Source organism: Lissotriton helveticus, chromosome 2_2 (assembly GCF_964261635.1).
Source record: "Lissotriton helveticus chromosome 2_2, aLisHel1.1, whole genome shotgun sequence".
In the NCBI taxonomy this organism is placed as follows: domain Eukaryota; kingdom Metazoa; phylum Chordata; class Amphibia; order Caudata; family Salamandridae; genus Lissotriton; species Lissotriton helveticus.
The window spans coordinates 116,124,370-116,148,973 of NC_136060.1; the positions used below are offsets into that span (position 1 = coordinate 116,124,370).

General features: G+C 47.6%; 1 protein-coding gene across 4 annotated transcripts in view; it reads left to right on the forward strand.

The window, feature by feature from the left end:
• CLOCK (clock circadian regulator) overlaps positions 1 to 24,604 on the forward strand; it is a 1,757,788-nt gene that overhangs the window by 683,658 nt on the left and 1,049,526 nt on the right. The gene's annotated exons all lie outside the window — the stretch shown is intronic.

Genomic DNA, 24,604 nt, shown 5'->3' on the forward strand with positions numbered 1-24,604 from the left:
CTCTCAGCCTCCCTAACATCAAGACGTCCTTCCTTTTGGCAATAATATCTGCCCGGAGGGTCAGTGAGCTTCAGGCTTTGTCATCTAAGCCTCCGTACCGGAACATATTCCCAAGGAAGCTAGTTCTTTGCACTAAAGCTTCCTTACTATCAAGAGTTGTCACTCTCTTGCATGTGGATCAGTCCATCACCCTGCCTACCGTTTATGCTCCTCTAAGGAATAGGATCGACTGGACCCAAAAAGCATTGTTTTACCACCTTGACTGCACAAAACAATTTCAGATCAACGACCAATTCTTCGTGGGATATTTTGGAGCAAAGGGGAAGGCCATGCAGAGACAGACTATTTCTTGATGGATTGTGCTCTGTATTAATATCTGCTACACATTGGCTGAGAAGCAACCCAGAGGGCTTGCATGCTCATTTCACCAGTGCTAAGGCTACGACCACTGCGTTAGCACGAAGAGTTTCGGTCCTGAAGATCCGCCAGGCAACAACTTGGGCTTCTTCTCTACACATGTTCACGAAGCATTACTGCCTGGACAGTCAAGTCTGTCGGGACAGGTGTTCTGCTTGTTCGGTCCTGCAGGACTTTTTAGTGTGAAACAATTTTTTAGACTTGCCTTTTGGGAGGTATTGCTTTGGGTATCTATTCTAAGGTAAGGAATCTGCAGTTAGAAGTCTCTATCAGATGAACTAGTTACTTGTCTTTGGTAACACTTTATCTGGTAGAGACTCTATCTAGCTACAGATTCCTTACCAACCCATTCATCCAACCCGCTCTGCCAAAGGATTTCTAGGGACAGGGTTTTTTCCCCCCTTTTCACGGTCTTAATTTTCCACACCAGTGGTCAGTGTTCTTCATGGCTCTACACTCCTTCAATGGAAAGTCTCGGCGGTTTTGTGGAAATTGACTCGTAGGAACACTGACATGCAGCAACGCCGGTGAAGCACGCCAGTCTGGCAGTCACCTATCATAGTGACCTGAGAAACTATTGGGATTTTTGGAATGTACTGTACACATTGAATCACTAGTGATGTGTTCCAAGAGACAGTAAAAAAAGTGGGAGACCATTTGAAAGCGTTTCTTTGAGGATATTCGTAGTGAATGGATTGATGCCTTATATTCTTTTAAAGTGTTGATACATTATGACCCTGGGTCGACAGTGATCGATTTAAAGATTTGTGCGTTGTGGAATCTGCCCTGAGGAAGCCCCTTGTGGGGCGAAACGCGTTGGCTGTTTTAATGCATCATTTTACACTATCTGTGGCCCAAAGAAGCTATTAAAAGATCATCTCTTTGAAATCACTGAAGAATCCGGACTGATTTATGTGCTGTACATTTATGCTTTATAATCCCTATGTTGCCTCTCTGTGCATTTTGTATTATTCTATCAGATGAACTAGTTACTTGTCTACTCTATCTAGCTGCAGATTCCTTACCGACCCATTTATCCAACCCGCTCTGCCAAAGGATTTCTAGGGACAGGGTTTTTTCCGCTTTTCAAGGTCTTAATTTTCCACACCAGTGGTCAGTGTTCTTCATGTCTCTGCACTCCTTCAATGAAAAATCACAAAAAGAAACTGATGTCAGTGCGCTGGAGTGATGCCTATATAGTCACCCAACATCTCACTTTTGGCTTGGTCGATAACACCATGCTGAGCCAAACAACGCCACCTTCCTGCACGCAGGTGTACTGCTCACAAAAATGTTCTGGATCCAGTCTGACACTTGGGGATACTTCTATGGTAAGGTAGGCATCTGTGGCTAGATAGTCTCCACCATATAGGATTTAAGAAGAGGCATTAAGGTAAGTTCTGTGTTTATTAGGGTCAAAAAAGGTTTTGGTTGACTCAGTGTCAACCTGTTTTTTAAAATGTTTTCAACCAACCAATAAAGCTACCAAAGTGATACTTCCAATAAAAAATACTTTGGTGGCTAATCTGCTATCTAAAATGGGCACAATATGCTTTTCTCTAGGCACATAGACCACTAAAGCAGTCCTAGTGGAGGCAGGGACACGTGGTAAGTCACCTTGCTTACTTATTGACAATACAGTATTTGTTAAGCATGGGAACTACCCCGTCCATAACCTCCAGTCTCTTCCCATGGCATTTCACCACCTAAAACTGCAGTGCAGTTTAATTCAGCGCTGCAGTGCAGGTGGTAAAATGTGCATGTGCTGTGGCACAACAAAATCCACAGTGCATACAAAGCGAACACAATGCGTGTTTCATGGGCTCACTAAGTCACCTGCTAGTACTTTATTATTCTTTCTTTCTGTCCCAGCCTACCGGACAAATGTAAATTATATCTTGGCATATACCACATTTGTATACCCAAGTTACATATATTTAATGGCTTGCCTTGCAGATTTAAGTTTATCATTTTTTCCTTCTGGCAGCCAATGTTACTAAGCAACGGTGTATTACATGGTCAGTGACACCTGGCCATTCTATAGCTATTCCTCTAACTTGTCCAATCCCTATAATGTACCTCCCTGTAGACTAACTTTCCCCACTGCCAAATAGAGTTGTTTGTTGAAAATAGTTGGCGGTGGAGGCCAGGGTGTAATATGGAACTAAGTGCCTGATTTAGAGTTTGACAGATGGGATACTCTGTGACTAACGTGACAAAATATATATCCCGTTTGCTGTACTACAGTGCAACAGTTATATTCTGTGCACTGTCTACTGAAATACGGTGGATGGGACATCCATTATCTGCCATGTGTGTGACAGACTGTCCCATCTGCCAGACTATACCAGTACTCAGGGTAGAATGGAAGAGGGAGTCCGAATAAGAGCAGGGCAGAGTAGCAGACCCACTAGCATGGCTTTGTTAATGTCAAGTATTAATTGTTCAGCATATTTATGCCTTACTCATTATTGGCTGCTAATTTTTTTATTAACATACATAAAGTATCTGTTGAGTTTCACTATGAAATCATTTAAGCTAAAATCACTTTTTGATTATGTTGGTGTATTAGCTTAATTCCTTGCAGCCACTTCTATTGCGTTACGGGATTCATGGGTGGGAAAAACTTGGCCCTGTGACTAATCATCACATTCAAATTAAATTCCAATATCCCTAGGGGACCAACAGTGTTCTTCTATTGTGCCACTATAGACAGTATAAACATGTATTTACACTGAGACTCACAATTTGTGTTTTTGTTTTTACTTTCTTGATTTAGCTGCTCCTGATAATGGAGCTAGCCAGCAAGCATCCCGGCAGGACATAGCTGCCCGGTTGCAACGCCAAACGTTGGAGACTGTAGCAATTGAATATCGCCGGTGGGTGACCTTGGAGGAGGAAGAGGAGACGGCAGCTGCCTCCAGTTCCTTGGCCTGCTACCCAGGGCTGACTCCAACCCGGCCACACCAGCGCCACCATCACCTGCAGCCGGGGTCCACTGCCTCCTAGAACACCAACCCCCCACCACCCCTGTCATCATCATCATCAGACTGCCTCCTCCACTGTGCTCTAAGCCAGGTGACGCTACTCAGGCCCGGACAGCTGAACCTGGCCTGAGAGGTGGCTGACATTAAAACTGAACTGGATGCCGTCAACACCCTTTTTTATTGAACTTTTTGTTTTGGTGGAAGGGCATGTTGTGGGTTGGAAGGGTGGGAAGGGAAGTTGCAGAAAATGTGAAAGGGGCATTTGGGGTTTTTGCTTGGGGAGGGGCGTGGGCCTGTTGTGGGTAAAATGGGTGGGAAGGGAAGTTGGTGAAAGGGACACTTTTTTGTTGGGGGGGTGGAGAGTGGGGGTTTAAAATGTAAAAAATATAAATGGGCTTTAGTTTTTTCTTTGTAACTATCTGTCTTTGCATTGCTAATTAGCATAGCATTGTAGTTTTGTGATTAGAGCAAGACGAGATGCTGTTGTTTGAAATTATCACTCATTATACTGTACATTGACTTTCCCCCTAGACTTTCCCTACCTGAAGATGCTTGCCTTGTATTTATTCTTCAGTAGGTTAATTCGTTTTGCAGTCCAGTAATTATACCCAGCTACCAGAGAGGCACTGGTAACGGAAAACTGGTTATTTCTGTTTTACTTTTTTGCTTGCTGAGGTTTTGCAGTATCCAGCCACCTATCAATGATACTGCTTACTAGTTAGATGAGTTACTGTGTTTGTCCTATCCTCTATAACTCTTGACCTCCAATGGGTTCTGCCATACATAAACATCTCAATCTTATTTATCTCTCCTTCACAAGAACAACGTCACTACTAAGTTATTAACTAGTTCTTCCTGCCACAATAGATTAATCAATGTCTGCAACATTTCCCATTGAGTATTCTCAATTCTGGTGGGAATATTGGGCTATCGTTAGCAGGGAAGACATCACAAACCATTGTCCAACTCTCACCAATTCCGAATAAGGTGAACTCCAACAGTAGGATTATTCATACGGATGATCAATCTCAGGCATCTAGACTGAAATAAAACAGGTGGGGCCAAGGTACCCACATGGGCAGGGTGCACTGTGTGTGAAAGGTAGGACGTGTACTGGTGGGTTTTACATGTTCTGCTATTGACATACCGTGTAAGGCTGTTTGTCCCATAGGCTATAATGGAAGATGCCTGGGAACATGTTACAAGTGTAACTTTCCATTGGGATAAGATAGGGACAAGGAGTTTAGGCTTCCTGAACTCAGAATTTAAAAATACATCTTTTAGTGAAGATAATTGTTATATTATGTGTTTGAAAATTCCACTTTTAAAAAGTGGGCATTTTCTTGCTTAACCATCCTGGGTGCCTCTTCCTGTTTGTGTATTCGTCGTCTGGATTGAGAGTGAAAGGAGCTGGGGATGTGCATTCACACTAGGCAGCCACAAGGGGATGTTGAGGTGTGTCCTGGCTTTCCTGGGTGGCTAATAGCCTGGCTGAATAGACCTGGCTGCATTAAGAGTAGTGGGAGGAGTTATTGCTTGCACCTGAATAGACTGTGGCTGCCTCTCACCAAGCTGTCTTCTCCCTTTTGGAGTAAACCTGGCCCGAGCCAGGCAGAACTGGTTTATGTATGCCAGAGGAACTTTGTTGGTACTAACTTAAAAGGGAAAGGTGATATAAATATTGGGGCCTTGAACTCAGAACTTTGGAACTCTTTGAGATTAAGCAACCTGCCAAGAAGAAGAGCTGGAGAAGCTGCGTGGAGAGACTGCCACTTTGTTGTGTGCTGTTCTGTGTTGTCCTGCATTGGCTGCTTCTGTCTTAGGCAGTGAAAGGACTGGACTAAACTTTCAACAGCTTCTTTTTCGTAGTACCTGCACCTGGAACTGTGTATTTCAGTTTCCACAGAGGAAAAAAGCAATCTGGCGCCGTCAACAACACTGCTGCCAGTTCTGTGACCTGAAGGCACTGCCAAAATGTGCACCGCTGAATGCTGCCACTGAGCCGCTTGCACCGTGACCTAGGGGCACCACACTCTGCTCCTCCTCACTTCACATCGCCGTCCTGGTTCAGCATCGACACCTCTGTAAGCTGACATCAATGCCACTGCCTGCTCTGTGATTTGGGGGCACTGGTCGCAAGTTACACAATGCACTGCCCCATCGCATGCCCCAATCTTGGCCCACCGATGCTGGCACCATTGACTCCAGATCGTCTGTCGACAACAGCACTTCACCAAACGCTGCTTGCACCCCATGACCTGCCAGCAACGCAACGAGCACCACACCACTTTGCACTACAGCCCTGATCTCACTGCCGCCAGTTAATGACCGTCACCAAGCCGCTTCACACCACTGCCTTGACGCCTGCCGACGCCGGCGTCCCTAACTTCAACTTCACTGAGTTCGATCAGCAGCACGTGTGACTTCAAGGGCCCGCCGACTCCTGCACTGACCTCCGGGACTGACACCTGCTGGCAACGGCTCTTCGAAACTCACCAAGAAGTCCCCGATGCCCTGCATTTAAAAAGGTACTGCTTTGTGGGTCTTCCAGACACTGTAGCTGCTCCGTAATGCTGCGGCCAGCCTGAATCATTTGTTCATGAAGCCGTGATTGCCCCAGATGGAGCTATTGGCTTCAAGGAAATGTATCTAAAACATTTTTTTACATTATTAGTATATCTTGGTAACTGTATGTTGGATTTTTATTGTTTTGGTTTTGTTTTACAGTGATAAATATTGGCTATTTTTCTAAAACTGCTGTCCAGGCGACAAAGCAGACAGTGCGCTCGAGCGTTTCAAGGACTCCAGGGCTACGGCCAAGTCAATGGGCCTGTCGGGCCAGCGCCAGCAGACTTCTGCTTTTCGCCCCTTTCGTGGCTAAGGAAGGGGCGCGCCCACACATTCGTACAGCCACAGGCTGCAGAACCATCCTCAACGCGGTCGCTGACATGGTAACCGCCTGGGGACAACGGTAAGGTCAGTCCACATCCACTCTCGCAGCATCTGCCTCAAAGCCTTCCTAGTCTGAGCTTTCTAGCCCATTCGACGCCAGTGGCGGGCAGGGTCCGCCATCACCTCCTCCACTGGCGTTCCATCATGTCGGACAGGTGGGTGCTGCAAATCGTCCGAAGGGGCTACTCCCTCCCCTTCGAGGTGGCCCCTCCAGCCATGCCACCGCAGTACCACCGCATTTTGGGGCATCACTTGCAACTTCTGCAGGAGGAAGTTATGGCCCTCTTGGACAAAGGGGCCATCAAGCGCGTTCCTGAGCCAGAAGTAGGACGTGGTTGCTACTCCCACTACTTTCTGGTACCCAAGAAGGGCAAAGGAGGCCTACGCCCTATCTTGGACCTTCGGTGCGTCAACAGCTTCCTCCGGAAGGAAAAGTTCAAGATGCTGACTTTGGCTCACGTCCTGGCTGCCCGAGACTCTGGAGACTGGATGGTAGCCTTGGACTTGCAGGATGCATATTTCCACATCCCCGTCCTGCCGGCCCACCGGCACTACCTGCGGTTCACGGTAGACTACGAGCACTTTCAGTTTACCGTGCTCCCCTTTGGCCTCACCAGTGCCCCTCGGGTGTTAACGAAAGTGATGGCAGTGGTCCCAGCTCATCTGCACAGATTAGGGGTTTCAGTCTTCCCCTATCTCGACGACTGGTTGTTGAAGGCGGGCTCGCCCCAGACAGTTGTCTCCCACCTCCAGACTACGGCCAACCTCTTGCACTAGCTGGGGTTCTCCATCAACTTGCCGAAGTCAAACCTGTGCCCCTCTCAGAAGCTCCTTTTCATCGGAGCGGTTCTGGACTCGGCGCAGTTTTTGGTTTATCATCCCGAGCAGCTGGTTTGGGATATTCAGGCTCTGATTCCGATCTTTCAGCCTTTATCCTGAGTTTCAGTCAGGTTGACGCTGCGGCTCCTGGGGCTGATGGCCTCCTGCATCCTACTGGTTTATCACGCCAGGTGGCAGATGCGGGCTATGCAGTGGGACCTGAAGTTTCAGTGGGCTCAGCATCAGGGCAACCTGTCAAGCCACGTCCTGATCTCGGAGGGCACTGCGAATCAGTTGCAGGGGTGGCTCACGAACCGCGATTGGGTCAGCGGCAGATCCCTCTCCTTTCCCCAACCAGAGCACGTAGTAGTAACTTATGCGTCCCTCCTGGGATGGGGGGGCCCCATGGGAGAGGCGGCGATCAGAGGTCCCTGGTCTCCGGCAGAGTCCCGGCTCCATGTCAACCTTCTGGAGCTGTGGGCGATCCGACTTGCACTGAGGGCATTCCTACCCTCTGTCCGGGGAAGTGTAGTGCAGGTGTTCACGGACAACACCACCGCCATGTGGTACTGCAACAAACAGGACCCTTTGTCAGGAGGCTCTGCGCCTCTGGACATGGCTGGAACACCAGTGCGTCACCCTGGTGGTTCAACACCTGGCAGGTTCCCTGAACGCCAGGGCAGACGAACTCAGCCACCGGTGCTTGATGGATCACGAATGGCGTCTGAACTCGGACGTGGCGCAAGGTCTCTTTCAGCAGTGGGGAGAGCCTTAGTTAGATCGCTAACCGGCACTCGCTCGGAGATGCTTTTCGTCGCGAGTGGAGTTGCGGTCTGTTTTCCGCCTTTCCGCCTATACCACTTCTGCCCAGAGTGCTGAACAAGAGCAGGTGAGGCCAGGCCCAAGTCATCCTTGTGGCTCCGGACTGGGCACAAAGATAATGGTATATCGAGCTACTCAGCATGTCAGTCGATCCCCCCGATTTGTCTGCCTCTTCAGGTGGACCTTCTGTCGCAGCAGCAGGGGACGGTCCTCCACCCGAACCTGTCCAGTCTCCACCTACATGCGTGGAGATTGAGTGGCAGAAGTTGAGGCCTTTTGACTTGCCTCCTGAAGTCTATGACGTGATTCTGGCAGCGAGGCTTCCCTCCCCAAAAACGGCATACGCCTGCAGGTGGAACAAATTTGTGGCATGGTGCACAGCAAAGGCTGTGGATCCACTTTCTGCCCCCCTTTCAGAGGTTCTCCTCTTCCTTCTTTGTCTTGCCCAGCAGGGCTCTGCTCTGGGCACTATCAAAGGCTATCTCTCGGCCATTTCAGCCTTCTTAAGGCTTCCTGATCAGCCTTTTCTTTTCAAGTCCCCTGTTGTAAATAGATTCTTGAAAGGCTTCACACACATGTTCCCTCCTGTTCCCTTCGTGATGCTTCAGTGGGACTTTAACCTTGTACTGACTTATCTGATGTGCGCTCCTTTTGAGCCACTTCATAACTGTCCTCTTCGTCTTCTTACTCTTAAAACTGCATTCCTGGTGGCCATCACCTCTGCCAGGAGAGTGAGTGAGCTCCAAGCTCTGTCTTCTAAGCCTCCTTTCCTCTCTGTCCATCCGGACACGGTTGTTCTGAGGACTCGTCCTTCTTTCCCGCCCAAGGTGGTTACAGCCTTTCATATCGGGCAGTCCATCACCTTGCCCACCTTCTTTCCGCCTCCTCATCCCTAGAAAGAGGAAGAGAGGCTCCACTGTCTGGACCCAAAACGTGCGCTCTCATTCTATCTAGACCGCACGCGCCAGTTCCGGGTGGACGACCAGCTCTTTGTTGGTTACGTTGGCGCTAAGAAGGGACGGGCGGTGCACAAGCGGACCATCTCTCAGTGGGTCGTTTTGTACATCAAGGTTTGTTACTCCTTGGCGACAAAGGAGACTCCTGTGGGGCTACGCCCCCATTCCACTCGGGCCACGATGGCTACTACTGCCCTGAGTCAGGGAGTCCCCTTGCAGGACATCTGCCAGACAGCTACCTGTGCCTCGCTGCACACGTTTGCTAGGCACCACTGCCTGGACAGCCAAGTCCAGAGAGATGGATTTTTCGGCCATTCCATTCTCCAGGACTTTCTGGTGTGATCTTGGTTCGCAGACCCACCACCGGGGTTGGTATTGCTGGGGTATCTATTCTGAGGTAAGGAATCTAACACTAAACGTTTTCTTTCAGATGCACAAGTTACTTACCTTAGGTAACAATATATATGTAAGAAACAGTAGTTCACATCCAGTATCATGGTGACTGTGCAAGATGAGAGGGGTGGAAGAGACAAAGGGGGGTGGGGGGGGTCGACTAGAGGTAAGGACAGTCATGTGACGCAGGGAGCAGTCCAGCGGCAAGAGACTTGGTCGCAGCCGCAAAGATGGTGCACCCGGGTCATCATCTTGCTCCGCCATCGGCAGATCATCGGAGAATTTGTCGGAAAGGTGAGGGAGGAAGGAGACACACCAGAGAGACGAGGAAACTATGTCTGGCTGGGTAGGTGACGGCGGAGGAGGTGATCCACAGCCAATCTCCTCTATAGCTGACTAGGCATCTCCACCGGTCATCGGCCATGTTACTAGGGTTCGGTAAAAAACTTCACGATTCTTCAGAGGTTTTGAGATCAAACACGGGAGTAGGAGAGTAGAAGCAGCGCAGTTAATAAGAACCCCAGGTGAGTATAAAGGTCAAAGGAGGGAGTAGATTCAAGGGGATTAGGATCAAAAGGCAATCCCTAACCAGGGAGCTCCCGGTCAATGCTCCTCGCCTTGTATCCTCACCTTGTCCCTTGTCGCCGGGAGTGTGAACACCAGGGGGGTCCCCCTCCTCCGTCGGATGGCGCAGACAGTTGCAGATGCGGATGAGTCTCTCACGACCATGCAGTGGGCCCTTGCTTCGACCGAGGCGCCATGTCGCTCACCCTGGATGCCGTTGTGGGCCAGTAGCAAGCCACGGGCTAACTTTGCACGTGTCCCTTCCTGTGGTCCGCTCACCCACCGGTCCACGCTCCGGGCGGGCCGGCAGCAGGGCGCTGATCACGGTTTCGATGCAAGGGGGGCCCTTACTGCTTAGTGGCTGGCCGACTGCTTGTCTTTTTGACGAGAGCTGTACTGGCGCTCCAGTCCCAGGAGTCAGCTTGGATTTTTCCTGCACCTTGCATTGCACGCCGCTGGTATCTCCAGGCAGCCTGTTACGTGGGATGTGGCCCAGGTGGTCAAGATTCAGGCCGTAAATGGCTAGAATTTGCCGTTGTGTTGTGGGTGTGGGGGGGGAGACTGGCCGTAGCCCACCTGTCCGCACCGCCGAGCTTCCCCGCTGTGCGCTCAGGTGATGTCCCGGCACCGCAGGCGCCTGCCACTTCCCTGTGGTGCCCAAAGGGGGGACAATCAGCACTTTTCAGCCCCTCCGATGTTCAGGAGCCGTTCCGCTCTAGTCCGATTATTCCGACCGCCATGTTGTCCCGGCGGCTCCTCAGCAAAGGGAATCTTTGTCCCACGCCCGCACCTCCCTTCAGCTATCCGGAGATCCGTGGACGTTCCTCGCTTGTCAGCTTTCTGATTCCAGGGTCTAAGAAGGACCAGACCCCTGGGATCAGCCAAAGAGCGGTGCATAGCGGCAGAGCTCCAAGATTCCTCTCCTACACTGGCACCATCTTGAAAAGGTACTGATATGTGTGTCAGTGGTAATTCCTGATATGAGAGGAGTAGCGTGATCAAGTTTGGTATGTTTGGAATCTTGGGAATAAATGCTGCGTAAAAGTGTTTGCAGATTTATTGTCTTCATTTTAGAAATGCCACTTTTAGAAGTGGGCATTTCTGTGTGCCCTGTGTATTTGTGCCTGCCTGATGTGTATTGCATGTCGGGCTCTGGAGTGACAGGGGCTGGAGAGGGGTAGTGGCTCCAGAGGGGCTGGCTGAGTCCGCTCTAGGCTGGTTAGGCTGATCTGCATTTGGAGTGGTGGGAGGAGTAGCTCCTGACCCTGAATAGGTCTGTGCCTGCCATGTACAATGCTGGCTCTGCATCTCTGTGGTGTGTCTGGGGCCAGGGTACAACAAAGACAATTGTGGTATAAATATTGGGACTGTGACCCCATGTGCTGTGTACCTGGTTGGAGCTGGGGGTGCTGAAGGACTGCGTGGAACTAGGAGGGACCATCATGGACCTGAGCTGCAGGAAGTTCCGACCTGCTTCCTCTCTAGGGCTAGGGGAGAACTATCACTCTGCCTGAGGGAATCCTTGTGCTGGCCTCCCTGGGGACCCTCTGCTGGGGTGCCCTGTGTGGTTTTGGTGCAGCGCCTGGGGGGTGCTGCGCTTTCTTAACCTGTTGCGGGTGCATGATGAGCACGGTGCAGGATTTGGAGAACGCCGATTCTGGGAGCCGTGGCTGGTTCTTGTCTGCTGGCGTCAACACGTGCTGAGAGAACCTGGATTTGCCTGCCAGCTGTTCCTTGTGTTGGGATGGCAGCAGACCCTGCTGTGAATTGAGTGTAGTTTGTGAAAGCACTCTGATTCCTTTCTTTTCCTTCCTCCATCAGTGCCCCCCGGGAGCTGAGCGCTGCGTAGTGCCCCCAGGGCTCAAGCAGGCACCTGCTGCGAGATCTCGGAGATTTTTGCAGAGGCGTGTGGTGCGCGCTGCTTCACGGTCCTGTGGTCCCTTTCTTGGTGGCAGACTGCCAATCTGGGCTGAAGCATTCTGGACCAGGGCAGTAGAGTGGGCATGGACACAGGAAGGAGTCTCACGGCACCCGCATAGTGGGATCTACACCCACAAGGGATCCTGAGCGACACCAGTTGTTGACATTGCCCCCTGGGCGCCGCAAGGTGTGCGATACGGCCAAAGGTGGACGCGTCCTGAAGGCGCTTGCTCGCAGCCTCGGTGGTGAGTAGGGCGAGAGCAAACCTCAACTGAGGTCCCGTTCGGATCCCTTTTTCCCGGTTGCTTTCCTCATGTGCAGGAAGTTCCTGGGTGGTGATCCTGCTGGTGCACTTGTGATCAGTAGCTACACCTCGGGTCTGCAGGGCTGCCCGTGATCCTCTCTCAAGTGGAGGATAACAGAGCGAGGTCTGTCCGCCTTCGGGGCATGCCATTGGGATAAAGCACTGTGTTCCCCAGTTGAGGCACGCGAGGGAGGTGCCTCATTGCCTAGTGGAGGCTGTAGTGCTTATGCCTTCCGAAGATATTTGGACTACAGCGTTCTGGCATATTGTGGGCTATGTTCATTGCTGGTCTATACGCAGAAGGCTCCATACGGCATATGGCTGACTAGGTTCAGTGATGAGGAGGTTTACACCTACTGTCTGAGGCAATGAAGTGACATACTGTGCAGTGTATGTCCTGAGGCGCACGTGTATGTGGTGTTATATTGCCAAGGTTTGCACCCTATGTACAGTGCAGTAAGGGTGGTGGGCCTACTGCTGGCATGATGTTTTCTAATGGAGGCACCCTAGTAGTACTTCCTATAGTGCCCTGATGATGGTTATGCCTAATGCTTTGTGCTAAGTACAGTGTCTACCAGTAGTTGCTGGTCGCCCTAAATGTGATATGGTAAGGCAGTGGCCAGATTGGCCTAGTAATGTATATAATTCCCTTTAAAGTCATTCCTAGTGCCAAGTGGCAAAGTGTATATATGTGAATGCGCTCTAATGTGTTTTATGAGTAATACAAAGTCAATTTCTTTTTATATCACCTTGTGTGGAGCATCTTTTGTGGTGTGCCTAGTGTGTTGATGCTGTGTGAGTTTGTTGCACAAACTCTTTACACATTGCACCTGGGATAAGCCTGACTGCTCGTGCCATGCTACCAAGAGGGTGAGCAGGGGTTATCTTCAGCGTGTAACTCCTTTGCCCTAACTAGAGTGGTGGTTTCTGCCTGGCTTAGGCGCATGCCCTTGCCAACCAGAAATCCCATTTCTAACACTATCACTTTAAACGTAGTTTCTATTAGTATTAGTTAGTTACTACTCGTAAAGTTACTGGTAGTACAGTTACACTGCAAGAGAAAACTAATAACAAAAGTGTAACTTTACCTTTGTGAATCAGGCCTCGTTACTAAATGCATTACAAACAATCTTTCAGGCCCAGAGTCCCAAGTTATCTAATTATTGTATTTCATAGGTTTGAGAAATTCAAAATCGGGAGGACCCACACTGTTCGACAAATTGGTCTTGTGAAGAAAATAAAAATGAAATTGTATATAAGTACGAAAATAGAGGGTGCATCTGCATTCTTCTTCTTAGAATGTCCTTCTTGTGTGCAGGGCTGAACCAGTCTGGTAAGCATGAGTGTTATGGTGCTATTGTGCAGAAGAAAAGGCCTATGGAATGCAAAAGAGTAAATGTTAATATTGTAGAGTCAAGGAGAAGGTAAGCTCCATGGTGGATGAGGACTAAGAGGGCAGAGCATAGGCAGGTGCAGTCATGTGCACTTAACTGAGATGTGAGAACAATATTTTACCATCAATCCGAGACAAGTTGCTGCATGTACTTGGCTGACTACCTCACAAATGTCAACTGTCATAACATGTAGATAAGTATGTCCTTCATATGACATGTGTCCAGTGACATTTGAGCCAGCACACTACTTGACATTCCCAAATCAATGCACCTCTCTCCAGTCTACAGGACTGAGTGGGCATATTTGTGTCATGTTGTTTCCCATTGAAGTAGATAGGCATTAACTGCCTTCCACTGGCTGTTGGGGTAGTCACATCCTGACTCCAAATCCCAACCCAAATGAGATTAAGATGACCTGTAGTGTTGATGAATAAGAAGAGCAAAATAATGTGAGCATTTTGTGTAGTTTTGTTAACTAAACTGGTCTCTGAAGAACCTGGAAAAAAGTACAGGAAAGAGGTGGACCATGTAAGTAATTATAGTGAAGTGTGAAAGCAAGTGCAATCAAGTGAGGTAGAATCATTCATTGGGCCCCAAACATTACAAATCAAGTTCACAAATTAGTTTGACAACACCTTCACCTAAAAATCATTACTCTCAATATATCACTCATTTGTCTGTTGTATCTTCTCTTTTTCCATGGAGACAACAAACTTTGGCAGTCTTGTATAATTATTGAGTTTTATTGGCAGCCCAGCTATCGATTGAAAAAGAGGATAGGGGTGGGATGCATTATCTTCACATACTTTAAGCGAATGGGGAGGCTTCTTCTGTGTAATAATTGGTGGGGCTGTCACAAGCCAGACACCAAATATAAATATATTCTTCTATTGCCCTTTTTTATTCTTATTCATTTTTGTTTTTGCAAAGCAGTTTGACGATAATATATGAAAGTTCTCTTGTGGCCTACTTAGTCAGGGAAGTAGAGTTCATCCTCAAACTCAGGGGGTTCTCTCAGAAATTGATCAGCCAACACACAAGTTTGGCCAATCGGCCTCATCCTCCTTTTGGGCTGTTTCAGGAACATTGTAATCTTGTGCTATGAAGTGTTGGTTCTTTTTATCATGGTCAATCTCTTCACATTTTGAGGCAATAGATTGCTCTTTCTGACCATGACAATTCCACCAGCTGCACAGAAGACACGTTCAGAAGACACACTGGCCACCGGACAAGCCAGATACTTTGACAGCCTGCTGAGCTTTGCCCATTTTTGCATCTTCCCATACCAATAGACCAATGTGTTTTGATCCAGGCAGATCTCTATTGGTTCATCCAGATAGTCTTGCAACATCCTCTGAATGGTCATTGGTGCTGCCACTTGCTCGACCTCTGTTGCCTCTGCATTTGACTTATGCCCTGTCACTTGAAATCAAGCCATTGCAGAGGTTGGGTTTGATTCTTCCGTTGCTGGAGATAGCTGTGAGACAACTGCACTGCCATTTCTGGAGGTTGTAGGCGGCATGTCAGAATTTCTGCTGGGGCATCTTACGTCCAGCTGTTGTTCTTCGGGTCTCGGGCTTGATCAACATTCCAAGTCTTTTAACATTCCATTCTGGAAAAGGAATGAAAGTTGCCAGTATTGTTTTGTACCGTGAATCAAGTATTGTGGCACATATGTACCGTTTGGAGGACACAATCTCTCTTTGAAGCCTTGGATTAACAGCTAAGTGAATGATTAAGCTCGGAACTAACACGTATGCTTCTTCGTTTACACCTCAGAACTTTTGCAACACCTTTTCAACCCGGTCCTGTAGCAAATGCAACAACAGGATTGTTTGGCTCCTTGCTTCCCGTGTGAAACCTCAAACGAAAGTAGCATTTGTGTCAGGCATTAGACTACCCCTCATTTTTCCATCTATATGGTCATGCTTTTCCCAGTTGCATCCGTTCCTCTTTGAAGGGCATAGCGATCAATCTGTACTGCTCAAACAGATGTTGCAACATGTAGTAGGTCGAGTTCCAATATGTTGGCACCTCCTGTATGAGGGCTTTAACTAGTACTCTGTTCGCATGCTGAATGATCCTCAACTGCTTCCGGGCTTCAAAAGAATGACTGAAATATACGCAGATTCTTTGACAGGTATCCAGTATACTGCTGACTTTGTCTTCTTTTCTGAGAAAGTCCTGTACAATTCGGTTGAAGTAATACGACAAGCACAGGACCCTGAAATATCCACCATGTGCTATGAATATATTATATATATATATTATCTGTGGCAACAAATCCAAATCGGAGACCTTTAGGTTGAAGCCATTCAAACATCTTGCATTAAACTCGTCCACAGTGTTTGCGGCTGTATAGGATTTCTACATGGTGAACATCGATTCTGTTGTTTGCCACTGAATGCTCTTCAAACTTTCTGCAACACTGAGACCTACAGATTGCTGTTGCCTACCCCCACAAAACAGATCCAGTGTGCATTGACATACATGTAATTAATTGCTTAACAACTGGTCCACATGTCTGTCATCCTCTAGATAGTGTGAACAGCACTGTGCTGCATAGCTTGGCCAACCAATTGCTGCACGTCATGATGGAGCACTGAAGCAGCAGGCTAGGAACCTTCCATTTCGAGCAGATGGCTGCCACAAGTTCTAAAAATCTTTCACAAAAGAAACAGGGAGGAGGTCTAGCACTAACATTTTAGCCAGCATACCCTTTACGAAACGTACCTTTAGGTGGTTGCGTTTGTAGGGCCCCTTCTACCTAAACATGACCGTAACAGTAGTTTTTTTCTTTTGTTGTACCACTGACACAGGTGACTTCCTAAGATCACCAGGAGGCTGTAGACTTAATGTGCATCTTGGGGGAATCACTGCATGTGGCGGAGGTGTCTGCATCTGAGTCTTGTGCCATTTGAAAGTTTCTGATGCAGTTGATGCTGGCACACCACAGGGGATAGGGATACTGTGTGTAATGCAATCATCTGCTTCCTCTTGGCCACCCTCTTCTATCACTGTTCACTCAGCTGCCTCCCTTCTCTCATCACCACCAACAGCTATCTTTTTAACGTGCTGCTCCACCGGATTGTGTTCTGTTTTTTTTAGATGGGACGTTTTGCCTCCTGTACCATAGTGCATACCTGGCATACCTGGCTTACCTCGATGAGCACTTGCATGGCAAATGGATCATATTGCAATGGTATCCTCTTGCTTGTTAATCGTGAAGAAGTCCCAAATTGGGGAGGAAAACTTTTTTAGTGTGCCACTGCCAATGCTTGAAGAACCGGCGGTAGGTGGCAGTGTTGTTTGCCTCTCTTTAGGGTGTACAACTACCATGGGAGTGGTGGATGCAGGTCTCGACAGGGGTCTAACAAATATGGAAGCCAGTGATGGAACCCACATCTCTCAGAGCAGGTTGAATGGGAGGCGTCATCGAGATGTCCTCTGACCCCCCCCCCCATACTGACAATAACTGGCTCATCATCATCACTGTCACTTTCCATAATTCTAAGGCTTTCTGGAATGTTTCTTCTCCCTTGTTTCTCAGGGCAGGTCTCAGGACACAGCCAAGGCCCAATCCATGTCCAGATCATCAAAAGGGGGAATAGGAGAAGATGGAGTACCCTTTCTTTTTCTTGCTGGAGATTGTGAAGCCAGTAATTATAGAGCAACATCTTGGCCTGCAGAAAGCTCAACCTCTTGTTCTGCTCCTACTTCAGGAAGAACTATTGCTGGGTGTGGCTTCTATTGAAACTATACAGACCACAGTTCAAGGAGTCAACACAAGATTAGATTATCACATCCGATTTGGGTGATAAAGAAAGCCCTCACACACTGACCTAGTCAGTGTCATGCTTCATCATCGGGCCCCACCGACAGAGGCCGAATGCCTCTGCGGTGTGCTACGACGCCAGAAAGACTGCGGAGCAGGTTTTTGTGTATGGAGGGCGTGCTCTTGTTTACAGTGAAATCTTAAAAGTGCCTAACAAAAGGGTATCGAAAAAATATATTTAATAAATGATCCCTGAGGCACAAAATAAAGAGTATTACGTGTCTGTATTTATATGCCAAGGTTCAAGGTTGGTAAAATACAGAATATACTCAATTCCTTCCAGTCAACATGTTTCAGCCATAAGGGTGGTATATTACCGTGGCATTCATCAGGACTATACCCCGGCGGTATGGGCTCTCTAATCACCCACCCTGACCTGGGGACGTGAAAGTGAAAAATAAGAAGTGAAAAAAGTGCATAAAAATTAGTGGAAGAGTAAAATACTCGATTCCAAAAAATACTCCGTAAATTTGGAGTGTCACTGCACCTGTAAAGTGAGAAAAACACATAGACAGACAGAAGACAAACATAAACATTATTAATATGAGCCTTACTGAGTAGTCATAGTGCTCCATGAAGTGTGGCTCAAGTGGTATTTCCCAAGATAAACATAGATTTTATGCACCATCCAGATAGCCCCTAGAGGATGATAGCAGATATCTCTGGGAAGTGATGTGCTAGAGGTGTGCTATTTACAAGAAAAACGATTAAAATGGGGGATTTAAAAACGCGATTGCGTGTACTCCTTATGAAGGGATCAATGGACCTAAAAGGTCTGTGCCCCTTCAAATAGGTATTAAATGGTACATGTCTCACTTTCAAAAGGGGCGCTACTAGCACCATGGGTCTCGGGAGGGGGTCGGAGCGACCTGGCACATCCTAAGGACAGAAAAAATATGGTACATTGGCAAAGCCTATACAGGTACTTAGCTCTGGTGACAGAAGGAGCAGCAGCAAGCGTGTCGTCGTTACTCACGCACTCAGCGCTCCCGACCCGCTGGTCAACCTAGTTGTGACCTCCAAACCGGACCCCGAAGATAGAAAAACGGGGCCGGTAGACTTGTTTTTAAGCAGAGCGGTCGCGTGTGCGCCCTGTTTCCGGGTGGGCGTGTCAAGCCGATAGAGAGGCTAGGAACGCACACGCCCACCTCGGAATGCCCCGTCTCGCTCAAAGCGAGGCTTGGGCACTTCAACGCCCTCACCAGCATGTTAGCTCGAGGCTTGGGAGTCGGCTTGGTCCCAAAAGACGGGTAGCGCGGTAGCGCTAATGTTGATTAAAATGCATTACAACACGTAGTGCAAAGCATGCTTACCATTATTACTGTGTACATAAATTTAAGTGTGTACCTAAATTACAGGGAAAGTAATATGTGATGGAAGCAATAGGTTGCACATGGGAGCGTAAGTGTTTATTCAACCATTTGAACACGCAGTGCAAATACTGCCTATCGATATTACTGTATAAATGAAATTAAATACATCTATATTGCAGGCAATACATTGTACATGGGAGCATACCCTATAGGTAGGGACTAATCTGTATGTGCAAGGCTAGTCAATGGAGTGAATCATAATGGCTATTTACAAGTAGGCAGAAAAAAACCGGTTTGGTTGTGATAGGTGTATAAGGAATACTCTTTTCAAGATAATACTGAGCTCCATGGAATGTCATCGTTGAGCCCATTGACATGGGTGCCCAGACGATACACCCAACGTTGCTCCTTTTCAAAAAGTCTGCTGGTAATGTTCGTTGTACCCTTCACTTCCTCGATTACCGTCCACCTCATGTCGTTAGTAGTATGGTTGCTGTCCAAGAAGTGGCGGCTCAGCTTGGTAGTTAGTTTTTTACATCGGACGTTGCTCCGATGTTCGCAGATGCGTTGTTTTATTCTGCGCGTTGTCATCCCAACATACCGTAGCTGGCACGGGCACGTGATCAAATATACCACATTCATGGTGTTGCAGTTAGTATGTTCCCTTTGGGTCCATACCTTGCCTGCTTCAAGTGAAAGGGTTTTGGTTGCCTCTGTCAAATGACAGACACTACAATTGGAGCACGGAAAATGCCCTACAACTTTGGGCATCCCCCATGAGCTGGTGACTGTAGGTGTGGGTTCAGAGACTTTCTCTTTAGGACGGGTGTGCACCAGAGAGTCCTTGAGGCTGCGACCCCTTTTAAAAGAAAATAGCGGTTTCTCCCAATTCTCTCTAAAAGAGGTCAGAATACTCCAATGTTTGTTGATGGTTTTCTTCATCATGTTAGACAAACTGTTGTATGTTGTCACACACGTGAGGGGTATTGTATTCTGGTTGTTGACTTTCTCCTCTAGTAGTGCCTCCCTTGGTTGGTTCCTCGCTCTCTTGAAACCTTTGTTCAGGATTGGTGTCGGATACCCTCTGTCTTTTAATTTCTCAGTGAGGCTCAGGGACTGTTTTTTAAAGTCCGAGATGGAGGTGCAATTACGCCTAAGTCTCAGAAATTGCCCATAGGGGAGGTTTTCCTTCAAAGGGCGTGGGTGGAAGCTACTGAACTCGAGGAGGTTGTTTTTTGCGGTAGGCTTGTGATGTGTCTTAGTCGCAAGGCCAGTACCTTGCACAGAAATCTCAACATCCAGGAAGACGATCTCAGACCTACTCTTGGTATTTGTGAACCGCAAATTCCGGTCTAGGGTGTTGATCCAGTTGAGAAATAGATCGAGATCAGTGTCATTCCCAGTCCATAGTAACAGAATGTCATCTATGTAGCGCTTCCACAGAAGCATTGAAGATGAAAAGGGTTGGGAGGTGGGTAGGATGTGTCTAGCTTCAAAATCAGCTACATACAGCCCCGCCACGCTTGGAGCAAAAATGCTGCCCATGCTGGTACCTGAGCATTGAAGGTAGAGTTTGTCTTTGAAGGAGAAGTAATTCTCTTTCAGGGCAATTGTTGCACATTCAATGATGAAGGTTTTCGGAGTTTGAAAATCCCATTCGGTGGAGTCTAGTGATTCACCCAGGACTCTGTTCGTATCGTCCTGGGGGATGCTGGTATACAGACTTTCGACGTCCAGTGTAACGAGAGTGACTGAGTTTTCAGGGAAGGTGACATCAGATAGTAGACGTAGGAGACTTTTTGTATCCTTCAGGTAAGTTGGAGTCGACTGCACCAAGGGTTTCAGGAAGTAGTCACAGAATTCGGATAAGGGCTCTAGGAGGGAACCGATACCAGAGACAATGGGGCGCCCAGGAGGTGGAAGCCTGTTTTTGTGCATTTTTGGTAGTGTGTAAAAATAAGGAATTACATGTTTAGAATTCGTCAAAAATGCCGCCTCGTTTTTTGACACATGACCCTCCTCCTCTGCACGATGGACAAGGTTTTTGATCCTGCTCGTAAGGGCTGCGGTGGGGTCTATTGTTAGTGGAGTATAGTTCCGGATGTCCCCAAGTAGTTCGTAGCATGTTTTTTCGTAGTCAACTGTGTTTTGGATCACAATACCCCCACCTTTATCAGCCGGCTTAATGGTGATCGTACTGTCATTCTGCAGTTGTTGCAACGATTGGTATTCAGCAGTGCTGAAGTTACCGAAAACCACAGGGTTTTCACAGGCCTCAAGGTCTTTAAACACAGCCTGCTCGAAAGTGGTAATCGCTGCGGGTGTGGTATGAGGAGGAGGGGTAAAGGTTGAACTTGGTCTCAAACCTGTATCCCCTTTTCTTATAGCCTCGTTCGAGTCATCCTTTCCTTCGAAAAAAGCTTTGAGTTTCAGTTTTCTGAAAAAACTGGTGAGTTCGCAGTGAAGCTTAAATTTATCAGGTCTGGCTTTTGGAACAAAACCCAGGCCTCTCTCAAGCACCTGTACTTCAGTGGGTGTTAGTACTCTGGTGGAGAGGTTGGTCACTAGGCTTACACCCCGCTTGTTCCTGGTTGTTGGTTGCTGCGGGTGTGACTCGCTACAGGGTCGTCCTCCTCCCAGGTGACTCGGCTGTTGCCTCTCCGCTTCCCTCTCCCTCTCCGGCCGCTCTCTAAAAAAGGCTGCCTTTGTTGGTTCTGGAAGTTAGGTGGGGGCATAAACCCTGGATTCCAGCCCATAAAAGGGAACTGTGGTTGGGGGAAGGCAAAAGGGTTATGGCCCATCATCATTTGGGGTGGTTGCCATTGCTGATGTTGGCCCTGGTATCCTTGTCTACCCCTTGCATTTCTATTACCACGATTCCCTCTCCCCTTTGTTTGCTTGAATGAGCTATTACTTGATCCACTACTGTTAGAGGATTCATCGTCAGATTGGTCAGATTTGTTGTTGTTACGAGTAGGAGGAGTAAAAGTTGGGGCTGAATAAGGATACACCTTTTCAAATTCAAATTTCTTTTGATCTTTCTGTAATTTGGTTGCTTTCGACTGCATCAAATTATCTCTGTACTCGTTCAGTTCCTTGTTAAGTTCGTCCAACCGTTTCTTAAAACCCGTGATTGTAGTTTTAAAGTTTCTTTCAGTTTCTGTAATCCCCACCATTAGCGCTTCAGAGAGTCTCAGCGCTGTTTTTATGATTAGGACTAGCCAGTCGCGAGTACAGTGCCAAGCGATCATGGCCCAATCTTTACGGAAGGTGGCATCATTGAGGAAGATGCGAGGGGCATTCGTCACTAGCAACCCTTTGGGTGCAGAGTTTGACATCAGGTATTGTTTCAGAATAGTCCCATGGAGAATAGTGCGGATATGCTCTCTTTTTTTCTCTGTGAGATTTTCCCATTCAGTGGTGTTAGCTATTGCCTGTGATATTTGGGGATCTGCAAATATCGATGTGTCCGACATCAGTTCCTCTATCTCAGATTCGGAATATGTCAGGCCCATGTTTGCCATGGTGAAAGTAGGAGAGAGTGAGGCAAAGGAGTAAATCTTTAAAAACCAGCAATGAAAGGGGATATCCTGCCGGTAGTAAAAGAAGCTCTCACAGCTGTGCGCTGCTATAATATTCAATAACAATAGGAGAGGTAGGGAGAATGAGGCACTCTCTTAGTCCCCGGTTAGTTATACAAAAACAAGAAAAGAGAGGTCAGATCAAACACTTGATCAGTCTAAGCGTAAACTATACAGACCACAGTTCAAGGAGTCAACACAAGATTAGATTATCACATCCGATTTGGGTGATAAAGAAAGCCCTCACACACTGACCTAGTCAGTGTCATGCTTCATCATCGGGCCCCACCGACAGAGGCCGAATGCCTCTGCGGTGTGCTACGACGCCAGAAAGACTGCGGAGCAGGTTTTTGTGTATGGAGGGCGTGCTCTTGTTTACAGTGAAATCTTAAAAGTGCCTAACAAAAGGGTATCGAAAAAATATATTTAATAAATGATCCCTGAGGCACAAAATAAAGAGTATTACGTGTCTGTATTTATATGCCAAGGTTCAAGGTTGGTAAAATACAGAATATACTCAATTCCTTCCAGTCAACATGTTTCAGCCATAAGGGTGGTATATTACCGTGGCATTCATCAGGACTATACCCCGGCGGTATGGGCTCTCTAATCACCCACCCTGACCTGGGGACGTGAAAGTGAAAAATAAGAACTGAAAAAAGTGCATAAAAATTAGTGGAAGAGTAAAATACTCGATTCCAAAAAATACTCCGTAAATTTGGAGTGTCACTGCACCTGTAAAGTGAGAAAAACACATAGACAGACAGAAGACAAACATAAACATTATTAATATGAGCCTTACTGAGTAGTCATAGTGCTCCATGAAGTGTGGCTCAAGTGGTATTTCCCAAGATAAACATAGATTTTATGCACCATCCAGATAGCCCCTAGAGGATGATAGCAGATATCTCTGGGAAGTGATGTGCTAGAGGTGTGCTATTTACAAGAAAAACGATTAAAATGGGGGATTTAAAAACGCGATTGCGTGTACTCCTTATGAAGGGATCAATGGACCTAAAAGGTCTGTGCCCCTTCAAATAGGTATTAAATGGTACATGTCTCACTTTCAAAAGGGGCGCTACTAGCACCATGGGTCTCGGGAGGGGGTCGGAGCGACCTGGCACATCCTAAGGACTGAAAAAATATGGTACATTGGCAAAGCCTATACAGGTACTTAGCTCTGGTGACAGAAGGAGCAGCAGCAAGCGTGTCGTCGTTACTCACGCCCTCAGTGCTCCCGACCCGCTGGTCAACCTAGTTGTGACCTCCAAACCGGACCCCGAAGATAGAAAAACGGGGCCGGTAGACTTGTTTTTAAGCAGAGCGGTCGCGTGTGCGCCCTGTTTCCGGGTGGGCGTGTCAAGCCGATAGAGAGGCTAGGAACGCACACGCCCACCTCGGAATGCCCCGTCTCGCTCAAAGCGAGGCTTGGGCACTTCAACGCCCTCACCAGCATGTTAGCTCGAGGCTTGGGAGTCGGCTTGGTCCCAAAAGACGGGTAGCGCGGTAGCGCTAATGTTGATTAAAATGCATTACAACACGTAGTGCAAAGCATGCTTACCATTATTACTGTGTACATAAATTTAAGTGTGTACCTAAATTACAGGGAAAGTAATATGTGATGGAAGCAATAGGTTGCACATGGGAGCGTAAGTGTTTATTCAACCATTTGAACACGCAGTGCAAATACTGCCTATCGATATTACTGTATAAATGAAATTAAATACATCTATATTGCAGGCAATACATTGTACATGGGAGCATACCCTATAGGTAGGGACTAATCTGTATGTGCAAGGCTAGTCAATGGAGTGAATCATAATGGCTATTTACAAGTAGGCAGAAAAAAACCGGTTTGGTTGTGATAGGTGTATAAGGAATACTCTTTTCAAGATAATACTGAGCTCCATGGAATGTCATCGTTGAGCCCATTGACATGGGTGCCCAGACGATACACCCAACGTTGCTCCTTTTCAAAAAGTCTGCTGGTAATGTTCGTTGTACCCTTCACTTCCTCGATTACCGTCCACCTCATGTCGTTAGTAGTATGGTTGCTGTCCAAGAAGTGGCGGCTCAGCTTGGTAGTTAGTTTTTTACATCGGACGTTGCTCCGATGTTCGCAGATGCGTTGTTTTATTCTGCGCGTTGTCATCCCAACATACCGTAGCTGGCACGGGCACGTGATCAAATATACCACATTCATGGTGTTGCAGTTAGTATGTTCCCTTTGGGTCCATACCTTGCCTGCTTCAAGTGAAAGGGTTTTGGTTGCCTCTGTCAAATGACAGACACTACAATTGGAGCACGGAAAATGCCCTACAACTTTGGGCATCCCCCATGAGCTGGT